Source organism: Mchenga conophoros, linkage group LG1 (genome assembly GCF_057382185.1).
Source record: "Mchenga conophoros isolate Kocher_MC1m ecotype Shallow Benthic linkage group LG1, M_conophoros_male_GT1.1, whole genome shotgun sequence".
In the NCBI taxonomy this organism is placed as follows: domain Eukaryota; kingdom Metazoa; phylum Chordata; class Actinopteri; order Cichliformes; family Cichlidae; genus Mchenga; species Mchenga conophoros.
The window spans coordinates 18,929,756-18,940,080 of NC_140526.1; positions in this window are offsets into that span (position 1 = coordinate 18,929,756).

Here is a 10,325-nt window from a genome sequence, read left to right on the forward strand (position 1 = left end):
AAAAAAGAGGCAAACACAGCGCGGACCCGACGACACACCAAAATCTGACTCTGACGCGTCGGGTCCGCGCTCTGTGTTCACGTTTGTATGCAGAATCCGTAAACCTGCTCCCAGTTACTGTTTTAGCTGTATGGTGTTTGACGACATGTTGTGAGGTTTAACCTGAGATGCTGGCGTTTCAGGCATAATAACGTTAATTTACAAATCGACACGGGATTTTAATGAATCAATATCACTTTATTCAATTTAGCATGGAGTGTAATCAGAAAAGCGATAATCAAAACCCATCCCTAATCAAGAACTTGCAAAGTAAAAACATGCTCTATGTCAGGTAGCCCTTTTGTTATTTACATTTAAAAAGAGGATTAGTGTTACTGTGCGCTGGCTGAGTCTGTTTCTTTTCTTAGAAATAGTTTCTCCTGCCCTGGAGAAAATCCACTTGCATGGAACAGAAGAGGCTGTGGAGTGCAGGAACTACACTGCAAGCTGGTAGATATGCAGGTATTCCTGGGTCCTGCAGACTATCACCTAAAAACAATAAACAAAATGATTTTCTAAACTGTAGCAATGTAATGTACGTATAGTGTCAAATACATTTTTGTAGTCTTCATTAGCTTTAATTCACATGGAAGTGTTCCTGAAGTCATATGCTGTAATGATATTTACATTATGAAAACATGATTTTGGACATTTCAAGTTTTTCACTTCGGCAGATAAAATGAATTGAGCAAAATCAACTCAAAATATTCCCACACGCCAGAACGTCCTCTCTTCCTCGCTGGCTCCATATCTGTCAGTGGAATGATCACCTCTTCGCTCTCTGTCACCATCAACACACTCCACGAATCCCGTGGATGATTCACTTCCTTATATCCGTTTGAATCAGGTACCGAAGCAGTTACGTGCGTAATGAAGCTTCGGACGTCACTGGTCACGTGACTTTTGCCAAACGAAGCAAGCCTAGACACAGTGCTTCTGAACCAGTGTGTTGTTTTTTTCGACACACGCTCCGGAGCGTCAGCTTCAAGCGGGCCATCACTAGAAACCAGGTAGTAAAACTCAGTAGCGGTTTTTGATACGGGCGGTTACCCGGGGCGGCATCGTGGTGGGGGGCGGCATCACAGACATCGGCAAAAAAAAAAATTAAAAGATGAAAAAAAAAAAAAATTGCTCGTACTCGTGCTGCCCCGACATCTATCGCCGGGAGTAAGGGCGCCCTCGTTTGCGAGGTGCGCCTGCTGCTTGAGGCACAGGGAGGAGAGGGCGGGGCGGCGGGGGATTCTCTGGCTGGCTGGAGCTCGCAAAATAAAATAAAATAAAAACAAAACAACAAACACGAAAACACCAGACATTATAATACAGACTTATAATTTGCACCGATGTTTTTTCGAAATTCTGTATGCGAAAAGTGAGCGCGAGAGCCCTCGGTGCGCCTGCTTGCTGCTGAAGTCAAAGTAAACTTTATTGTCATCTCCGCTACACACAGTCCAGTTAGAGAGACGAGGCAACAAGGCTCCAGTTACAGCAGTGCAAGTAAACAAACAATACATATAAGAAGAGTAAGAAAATAAATATAAACTATAGGACTATGGGTAATTGGATCAATAACAATTTAAAATGTATATTTGATGGTTTAAAGTCTCACACACAACCCGTCGAAAGTGGAGGGGGGCCCTGCTGCTTCCAAATAGAGCACATTTCATTTATAATGTAAATCCAAGCCCATTATGTATTCATGATTTGAATCCTGGGTTGTGTGAAATCTCAGAAAAGCACCCTAGACAAAGTGAATCTGTGAACTAAGGTGTAGGTGTGATAGATTATGTTGTGGTGACCTTCGAGTTGGGGGATGGGTGTTCATACTGGAGTGCAAAATTAAAACCAATGGAAGATGGACAAGAAAAGTTCAAAGCCATCAGGTCCTCAGTTTAGAAAAAATAGAAAAGAAGAGGAGGAGAAACGAGCAAAAGATACAGGTATGCAGATGTGTCATTGGATAATGGCAGGTCATCCTGAAACAATCAGAATCAGAATACTTTATTAATCCCTAAGGAAATTATGTGGGTTACAGTTGTCGATCCTACGTGCTGCACAATAATATTCAATATTTAGTATTTACTGTTATATTCACATAGATTATCGCAATGATGTTGTTTATTATATTGCTCTCTCTTTTTTTTTTTGCTTGTTTTCTCTTTTTTCTTTCTCAACAGGTGATCCAGGTGATTGATATATGTATTTTTTGTCTGTTTGTTTTGTTGGTTTTTGCCCTTTATCACCGCTCCTCTTCCCAGCTGCTTTTCTTTCCCTACCTCTCTTTCTTTCTCCCTTTTCTTTCCCCCAGTCATGTCTGTCCCATGTGTAGCAAGTGAAAATAAAATAAAAATTAAAAAAAAGATTTGATATTATAATCTGACTCTTAATTCCTAGAGTAGTGTGGCATGGAGAGGGCAGTGAAGAAGGGAGGGGGACACTATACATTAGGGCTGGGCGATATGACCCAAAATTCATATCTCGATATTTTTTAGCTGGATGGAGATATAAGATATATATCTCGATATATTTTTTTTTAAGCCATAAAGTAAGAACAAAAAGAGAGTTCTTAGTCAAAGCTGTGTCCCAGATGTCACACAGGCACTTTTATTAACATACAGCACAGATGTACATGAAAAATTACTCAAAATTAAATTATGAGCATTCATTAAATAATCATGCTCCATAAATAAAAGAAAACAAGGTTGTTTTTGTGCTAAACAAAGAGCTCACAATTGTGCAGTCAAAATGTAAACTAAAAGACGCTGAGCGTAATAACAAAGACAGACAGATTTCACAGCAGCTCTATTTCCAAGTTTTACTGCGTGACTGACAGCCTGGAGTTTGAAATCCGCTTCATAACCACGTCTCTTACAGGTGCCATTTATGGTCCTTATACACACACAGTACGGTAATATTACGTTGAAGCACAGTACGTATCACTCCGCGAAGCTCTTCGGTAGCCGTAATGCGCCGACAATCTATCAAGCGGTGCAGCTCCGTAGTTTACCAAAGTCGTACTCAAACATTTGTGACAGATTGCTGAGCGCCGTGTACCACATAAAATCGGTTCGCGGCCATCAAGCACAACCAGAATTCATACATAAGGCGCGCTATCAACTTTTGAGAGAATGAAAGGATTTTAGGGTTAGCGCTGTTAGCTCGTTAGCATGTTTAGCTCGTTAGCACGTTGACGCCGTCCAGCCCCACGCATGGGGCGATGCGCAGTAACTCGTTAACGGAGATTTGCCGTGTCCGTCTTGTCGCTGCCTGCACGTGAAGCGATGGGGTAGGAGGGGGAGTTGTCTTCAGTGAAGGCGAGGCGGAGTAACGTTGCGTAGAGACAAAAGTGGACAAAAGAGAGGCAAACTTGCGGCTCCACAACTATAATTATAATGTAACATAGACTATATCGATATAAAGGATATTGTCACATCTTATATCTCGTATAAAAAAATATCGATATGTTTTAAAAACTCGATATATCGCCCAGCTCTACTATACATAGATAAATCCACACAAGAGCAGTGCAATCTTATTTTAAATTACATAACGTCTCCTGGATAAAAGCCATCTGACTCAAATAGAGGAGCTTTACGTCTTTTTAGTCACTAAATTTTCAGGGGAATTGATTTATTTGACACGGGCATAATAACACTGCATTAAAACACACAGTTATGCACAAGCACCATATGCACTGCATCTAATTTACAACACCTGTCCTGAGGTGAGACAAAGGGAGCCATATATAAAAATATGAAACAGATATAAAAATAAAGCTCAAGTTGAATACAGAGTTATAGTGCGGGTGTGCTTTTATTTCAGCCACAGTTTATTGCTTTTGTTGAAAACACTGAAACTGGTTTGCATTTTTATATCACAACCTTTGCTCTTTTAATGATGGTGAGATGAGATTTTGTGCATTGTGATGTGACAGTTACTGTTTATTGAAGCCTTTGTGCTGTTTGTAATGCAGTGCTGATGTCTGGACTCTAAAATATCTCTGAGTACTGAGGAAGCATGGCATTGTATGTATTTTAAAATAATCCTTAGGTTGGCTTTTAAAGCTAAACATACTTTGTTTTCCTAAAAAATGAAAAGAAAAAAAAACAATGTATTTGTTCATTTTTAAATAACTTTTATTACCTGACCTTACAGTCATGTGATTGGTAGTTTTAGGTTATAGCAGGACTTTTCTGCACACATTATTCACGTCTTTCAAATCTTAGATGTGAGTCTAAAATGATTCCTAGTTCCCTGATAACTTAATTTCTTTATTTTCTTCCTTTTTCTTTTTTTTTTTTTTTTGCCATGAATGCTAATTTTTGGCATTGTTTACTTGTAGAAAAAGTAATTGAAAATATATATATATATTTTTTTTCACATCTTGTGTTAAATGAGAGAAAATTTAAATTAGAGTAAAATGTCAGTCATATATATGTAATCTCTGTAATATTCTGGATATTTATAAATGAGCAATTTGTATATTTTATAGCTATTTCTTATACTTTGTAACTTTGTAATATATTATATTTTTTAATCAAGTTCAGTCTGTTACTGTTCTTATTGTCTTGGAGCAACTGCAACTACATAATTTCCTTAGGGATTAATAAAGTATTCTGATTCTGGATTTAATGATTCACAGACCATAATGGATATGCACAAATAAATACAAACTTCAAAAAATAATAATTAAGGGAACACTGAGTCATCACAGTATAAGTCAGTTAAAGCTTCCTGGAGGTCATTTTGTAGGGCTCTGGCAGTCATCTTCCTCGTCCTCCTCATACAAAGGAGCAAATTCGGGTCATGCTGCTGTCTCTGCTGGGAGACAGAGCTAACCTTCTTGCAACAGCATGTTTAGATGTCATCCTGGAGGAGCTGGACTACCTTTACAAGCTGAATGGGCAGCAGGAGCCCATGCTACCAGAAATGACTCAACACTAGAAAAAAGTTGACATGATAAGGAAGGATAAGGACAGATTAATGATCTGTAGCCACCGCCTGCTAATCAGGCATTTTACTTAATATAAATAAGAAATAAGATGTAAATAAGATGATTGCAGGAACGATGCCGCTACATATTAACAGCATTCTGCAATTACTTGATTTTCCACTTGAGGGCAATATAACACAATAGGCAGTGTCTGTCTGTGAAGGTTCTCAGTCATCCAGGTCATCGTAGTCTAAGGAGCTTGGAAAGTAAAGCGTCTGGACTTCTTTAAAATGCTTGAGGACGTTTCATCTCTCATCCGAGAAGCTTCTTCAGTTCTGATGACTGTAAAGTCAGAAGGTGTCTCATAATATGGCTTAAAACTGTCTCTTTTTAAGCTTTATACATCCTTACCATAGTAATTTTGATGATCGCTGTGAAAAATATTAGAAGATGGAGTTCATTCACACTTCAGTGTTTAACATAAAAAATCAAGCACATGATTGTACCTGACACACTGCAGAAGATTGTGCTGTTTCTTTCAAGGAAGTAAAATAAAGAATTGCCATTTCCTGTGTCCGTGTACAGGTTCTTCCCACTAGATGGAGACCTACATATGTCAAATGTCACTATATGTGTACCAGCCAACAATCCAAATTAGCTATGTATCCAACCTTTTATCCAGGGGAAGAGGCAGAGTACAAATTGCCGGTCCACAACCATTTATATTTGTATCCACACTCATAGCAAATAGATAATCATCAATTAAGCTAACATGCATGCATTTGGTCTGTGGGAGTAAGTCAGCATCCAGAGAAAGCAGGAGCATGGCTGTGTGTAAACTGCACACAGAAAAGCCCGAAACAGCCACCCAGAACTGCCAGCACCCCACAAATGTGACCTGGGAGCTAAACAGCTCCACTAACATAACAAATGACAGGAAGACTGAAAGTTTACATTGGGATCCAACCTTTACAAACACATTGCAATAATCTTTGCTTCCATATTAACATCCAGTCGCCCAACTCCTTTTCTGTTAAACTCCCTTATTCTTTGTGGCCCTCTAATCATTCAGGGTGCACGAATGAGCTGTGGTTTCATGTTAAGGGGCTTCTGCAGTCAGTGCTGCTCTACATGAAGATGTCAGTCATGCTTATTTTCTTCCAGAAGCAAACAAGTTTGCAAGAACAACGACCCCGCTTTCACTCAGTCTGTGTGGAAGGAAAGAGCAATCTGGAAGAGCATCACACAGCAGAGCCTGGAAGTCCATAAAACGTTCTTCTGTAACTTGACAGAAAACAGCAGCTTTCACTGGCACACCAACACAGTGACAGAACAGGACGTATACTTGGCTTATGTGGGACTGCCAGTGTGCAAAGGAGATATGGATATTTCCAGCAAACCCACATCAGAGAGAGGGACAGACATGAGGAAGAGCACAATGCAGATTTGAGCTTTTTCTTTTTTGTTTAGTCACAAGTAACATGCAAGGGTTTGACTTGGAATAGATTGTAGCTGAAGGTTCATCATTAGTGACTGCACCATATGTTTGTCTGAGTATGATTCAAGTAATATAAATATGTAATAAATAGTAATATAAAATGTTAAAGCTACTAAATCGTACCCCAAAGCAGAATTGAAGTCATCCTACATTTTTGCTAAAACCACTGAGCTGAAAGAAGTTTAAGTGATGAGGAGAAGAAGGAGGCTGAAGAACTGTGATGTAAACAGATCAGAGTGAAAAGAAGCATTAAAATGGAAAAGCACCAGCAAAAGAATAGAGGAAGGAGTGGTGAGAGAGGCCTGTTATTCACTGTAATGCTGAGTGATGTTTCACTGCTTACCTGAGATTTTTGAAGAGGCCCTTTAGGAAAATATTACCTAGGATACATGTGATATGTTTCTGTTGCCATGGCTTATAAAAACCCCTCATTATTTACTTCTCTTTATTCCCTGTGAGGTTCTGAGCTCATAGATGGAGAGGGAAAGACATGAGGAAGCAGAGCTCTGTGATTATAAAAGGACACAAAGCAGTGCAGAGAACCAACAAACATTACATTTAGTGCATTTATCACATTTAGTAATCGGCACAATGTAAAATAGTGTCTTAAATAGTGTCTATTTATTTTTATTATTTGGAAAAAACTAACGCAAAGAGTTCTGACAACAAATTTAATCTGACAATAGAAATACTGACAGAAATATACAGGAACAAAACAAGTGAAGCTCGTTTCTGCCACTGAAAACACATTTTTCAGTCTATAAGTCAAAAAATTGTGTTATTATATTCAGGTTATAGTTATTTTCTCAGAAGTTTGAGGTAATAAGTCAAAAATTTGAGATAATAACCTGAAATTCTGATTTATAGATGGCAAAAAAAATCCTCTTTCCAGTGGTGAAAACAAAGTTTCATAATAGGAAGATATCAGTACACAATTGTTTTATTCTTCTTGCAATCATGTTGGTGATGCGCAGGGTTCCTAACAAGATAGAGCTTGTTTGGTGCAGTCTGCTGTTTTTTGTTTTGTTTTTTAAATCTAAGACCTGTAAGGTTTATTATCTTTCTCGGTGATCGGAGGAATATATGAGTATGCGAGGCCGTGCATACATAAACAACTACTTTGCTCCATACTGGTCTTTTTTTCATAGCAATCATTTGGAGGCGGTTTATTTTATTTGGGAATAAACATGCAGGAAAAATGATGGCTTTGTTCTATTACAGAGCCCCAGTAAGTCATAACACTGTGAGCCCGGATGCACAAACCAGGACCCTGAAACTAAAGTGGATAATAGTTTTATTACTCTTACTGGGATCAAGACTTGGTTCCCAGCTTTTTCCACTCATTGTTTATCTGACGTCTCATAAAGCAGAATAAATGAAACACCTGTGAGGGAGTGCAGAGCCCTTAACAATACTTCCTTGAATTTTAATGTGTAAAAAAGCTTGGATGGCCGTTATTATGCACCTTGTGGCCATCCAGCTGCAAAGAACATTATATGTTCTACCTATGAGTGCATTCATCATTATTGCTTTTTAATTGCCCTGTAATAGTACTGTGACTTCAGCTGTGTAGATTTAAAACAGGGTACTCAAATAAAAATATTCGTGTTTCACTTCAGTGTGCGTTTCGGTCCTTGGTGTGGTTTAGGTAGAGGACAAGAGACAGACAATAAGAAGGAAAAAATGTTTGTACAGATTTTTACAGGCAGCATAAAGTCTGCAAAAATCAAACTAATATACATGTCAACAAGTCCTGCTGCACCAGTGGAAAGACGTAAAACAAAAATTGCCACACATCAGCTTTGTGTCTCTAAGCGGAGTCAGAGTGGTGGGTGCAGCAGTCTAAGCAGGGACCTCTGTCTCCCCAGTGACTCGCAGCTCTTCTAGGAAGACAGTGAGGAGTTCCAAAACCATCTGAGAGACATAATCTCTTTAGTGTGTCCCAGTCTAGCCCAGGGTCTCCTCCCGGTTGGGCCTGAAACACCTGATCCAGGAGGTAGATGCTCGAATCAACTTGAAAAAAAAAAAATTTGTAAAGTATCTGCGAGTCCTCCTGAAACCCTGTGTCCCCATACTGGGATGTTACATTTTGGTTTCGTTGCACCTTATGCTTCATTTTACTCAATAAAGTTGTTCTTGAACTTGTTAAACAATTGTGTTGTACTGTAGAAACAGCCAATGACCCATATGAGCGCATTGCTTAAAAAATAAAGAAAAAACAATATTCTCTTCAAAAACAATGGTTAGTCCAACTAATCCCAAATAACTCAGGGGAATTAAAAATGCATCCCAAACCAAAAGCTTGACTCTGGAGGTTAAAGAATGCAATGTATGATGTAAAACAGGAGAAAAAGAGGATAAAGATGGAATAAGTCACGTAAAAACGAAATGCCAGGCTGTATGGGTCCTGCACAGACAGAACTACAGGAAAATATTTTACAGCAGCCTCTAATATTAACATAATTTGCTCATAACATAAAGATAAGTATATATGAGATTTTAAAAAAGCTCCATAGCAAATGCTTTTAAACTCAAAACCTGTGTGAGTGTGTGTGCGTGTGTGTATAATATAAACACTCTCACGGCTCTCATCTGCTTGTCTCATTCCTCTCGCTGAGTGGGACTGATGAGTGTGAGGGAATCAGAGCGGATATAACTCTCGTTTCCTTGTTGTCAGCAGTTAACAGCTCGATCTGCAGCCCAGTTTTTCACTCTGTGCTCTGCTGTGGAAGTTATATGTGTGTGTGCATGCCCACATGTATGTGACAGTTAAGATTTGCTGCACTTTTTGAGAGTGTGTGCAGTGGCAGCGATGGTGTACATGGAGGGGTGTGCTTTAAAGATAGTGAGTTTAATTAAAGATGAAAGAGTTGATGATTAATTGATGAAAGGTAGACTGTTCCATTGCGCTGAAGTACGGGGGGGTGTTGACCCTCTTCTCATATAGAAAGCAACTGAAAATTGCCAGTATGTAAATACCAGTGATGTGTAATCACATCTTTTGGAGCCTTCTTCCTCATGTTATTCCAGTTTTGGTGAACTATTCCACACATAATCTATAGAAAATATCTGGAAGATCACTTTTGTGGTGGAGACTATGTTCCAGTTAACTAACATCACCAATCATTTCTTATATTTTGCTGCATTATACCAGGTTTTTGCTATAATCCTTTCTGTCATCGTTGTATTTTTACTCAGTTGTATATAGTATTTGTATTTGTATTCTATTTTTATCTTATTGTATATTTATTTTATTTTATTCTACTGTATATAGTATTTTATTTTATTCTATTCTGTACAGTTGTGTACTGTATTTATTCTTATTGTATTCTAATTTTTGCCTCATAACTTTTGCACTGTCCACTTCCTGCTGTGACAAAACAAATTTCCCACGTGTGGGACTAATAAAGGTTATCTTATCTTATCTTATCTTATCTTATCTTATCTTATCTTATCTTATCTGTTTCAGAAAGAGCGAGGCAATCATCCTACTGCTGTTTTGTTGTTCGTATACTGGCTCGTCTTCCTCTGCTGACTTCATCTCAAAGACTGGTGCCTCTGAGGCTCTCCTCTATAAAAAATGGAGTAGCACAAGCTCTTTTTACATCACACTTTCTGGTACCAGGAGATTAGAAAGTGAAGGTGGAATGCTCTGGAGAAAACACTCTTGCTCTGGGCATCTGTCCTGCAGTTGTACTCGCCACGAGACACTAGGAGTGAGAACAGACTACATCAACGTCTTACTGCGGCAGCTGTGGCACAGTGGAAACAAGCCCCCTGCTAGCTGATGTGTAACAAAACAGTATTTATGCACTGGTGGGACTTCTTTTGATGCGAGTGAATAACTGGGACAAGAGC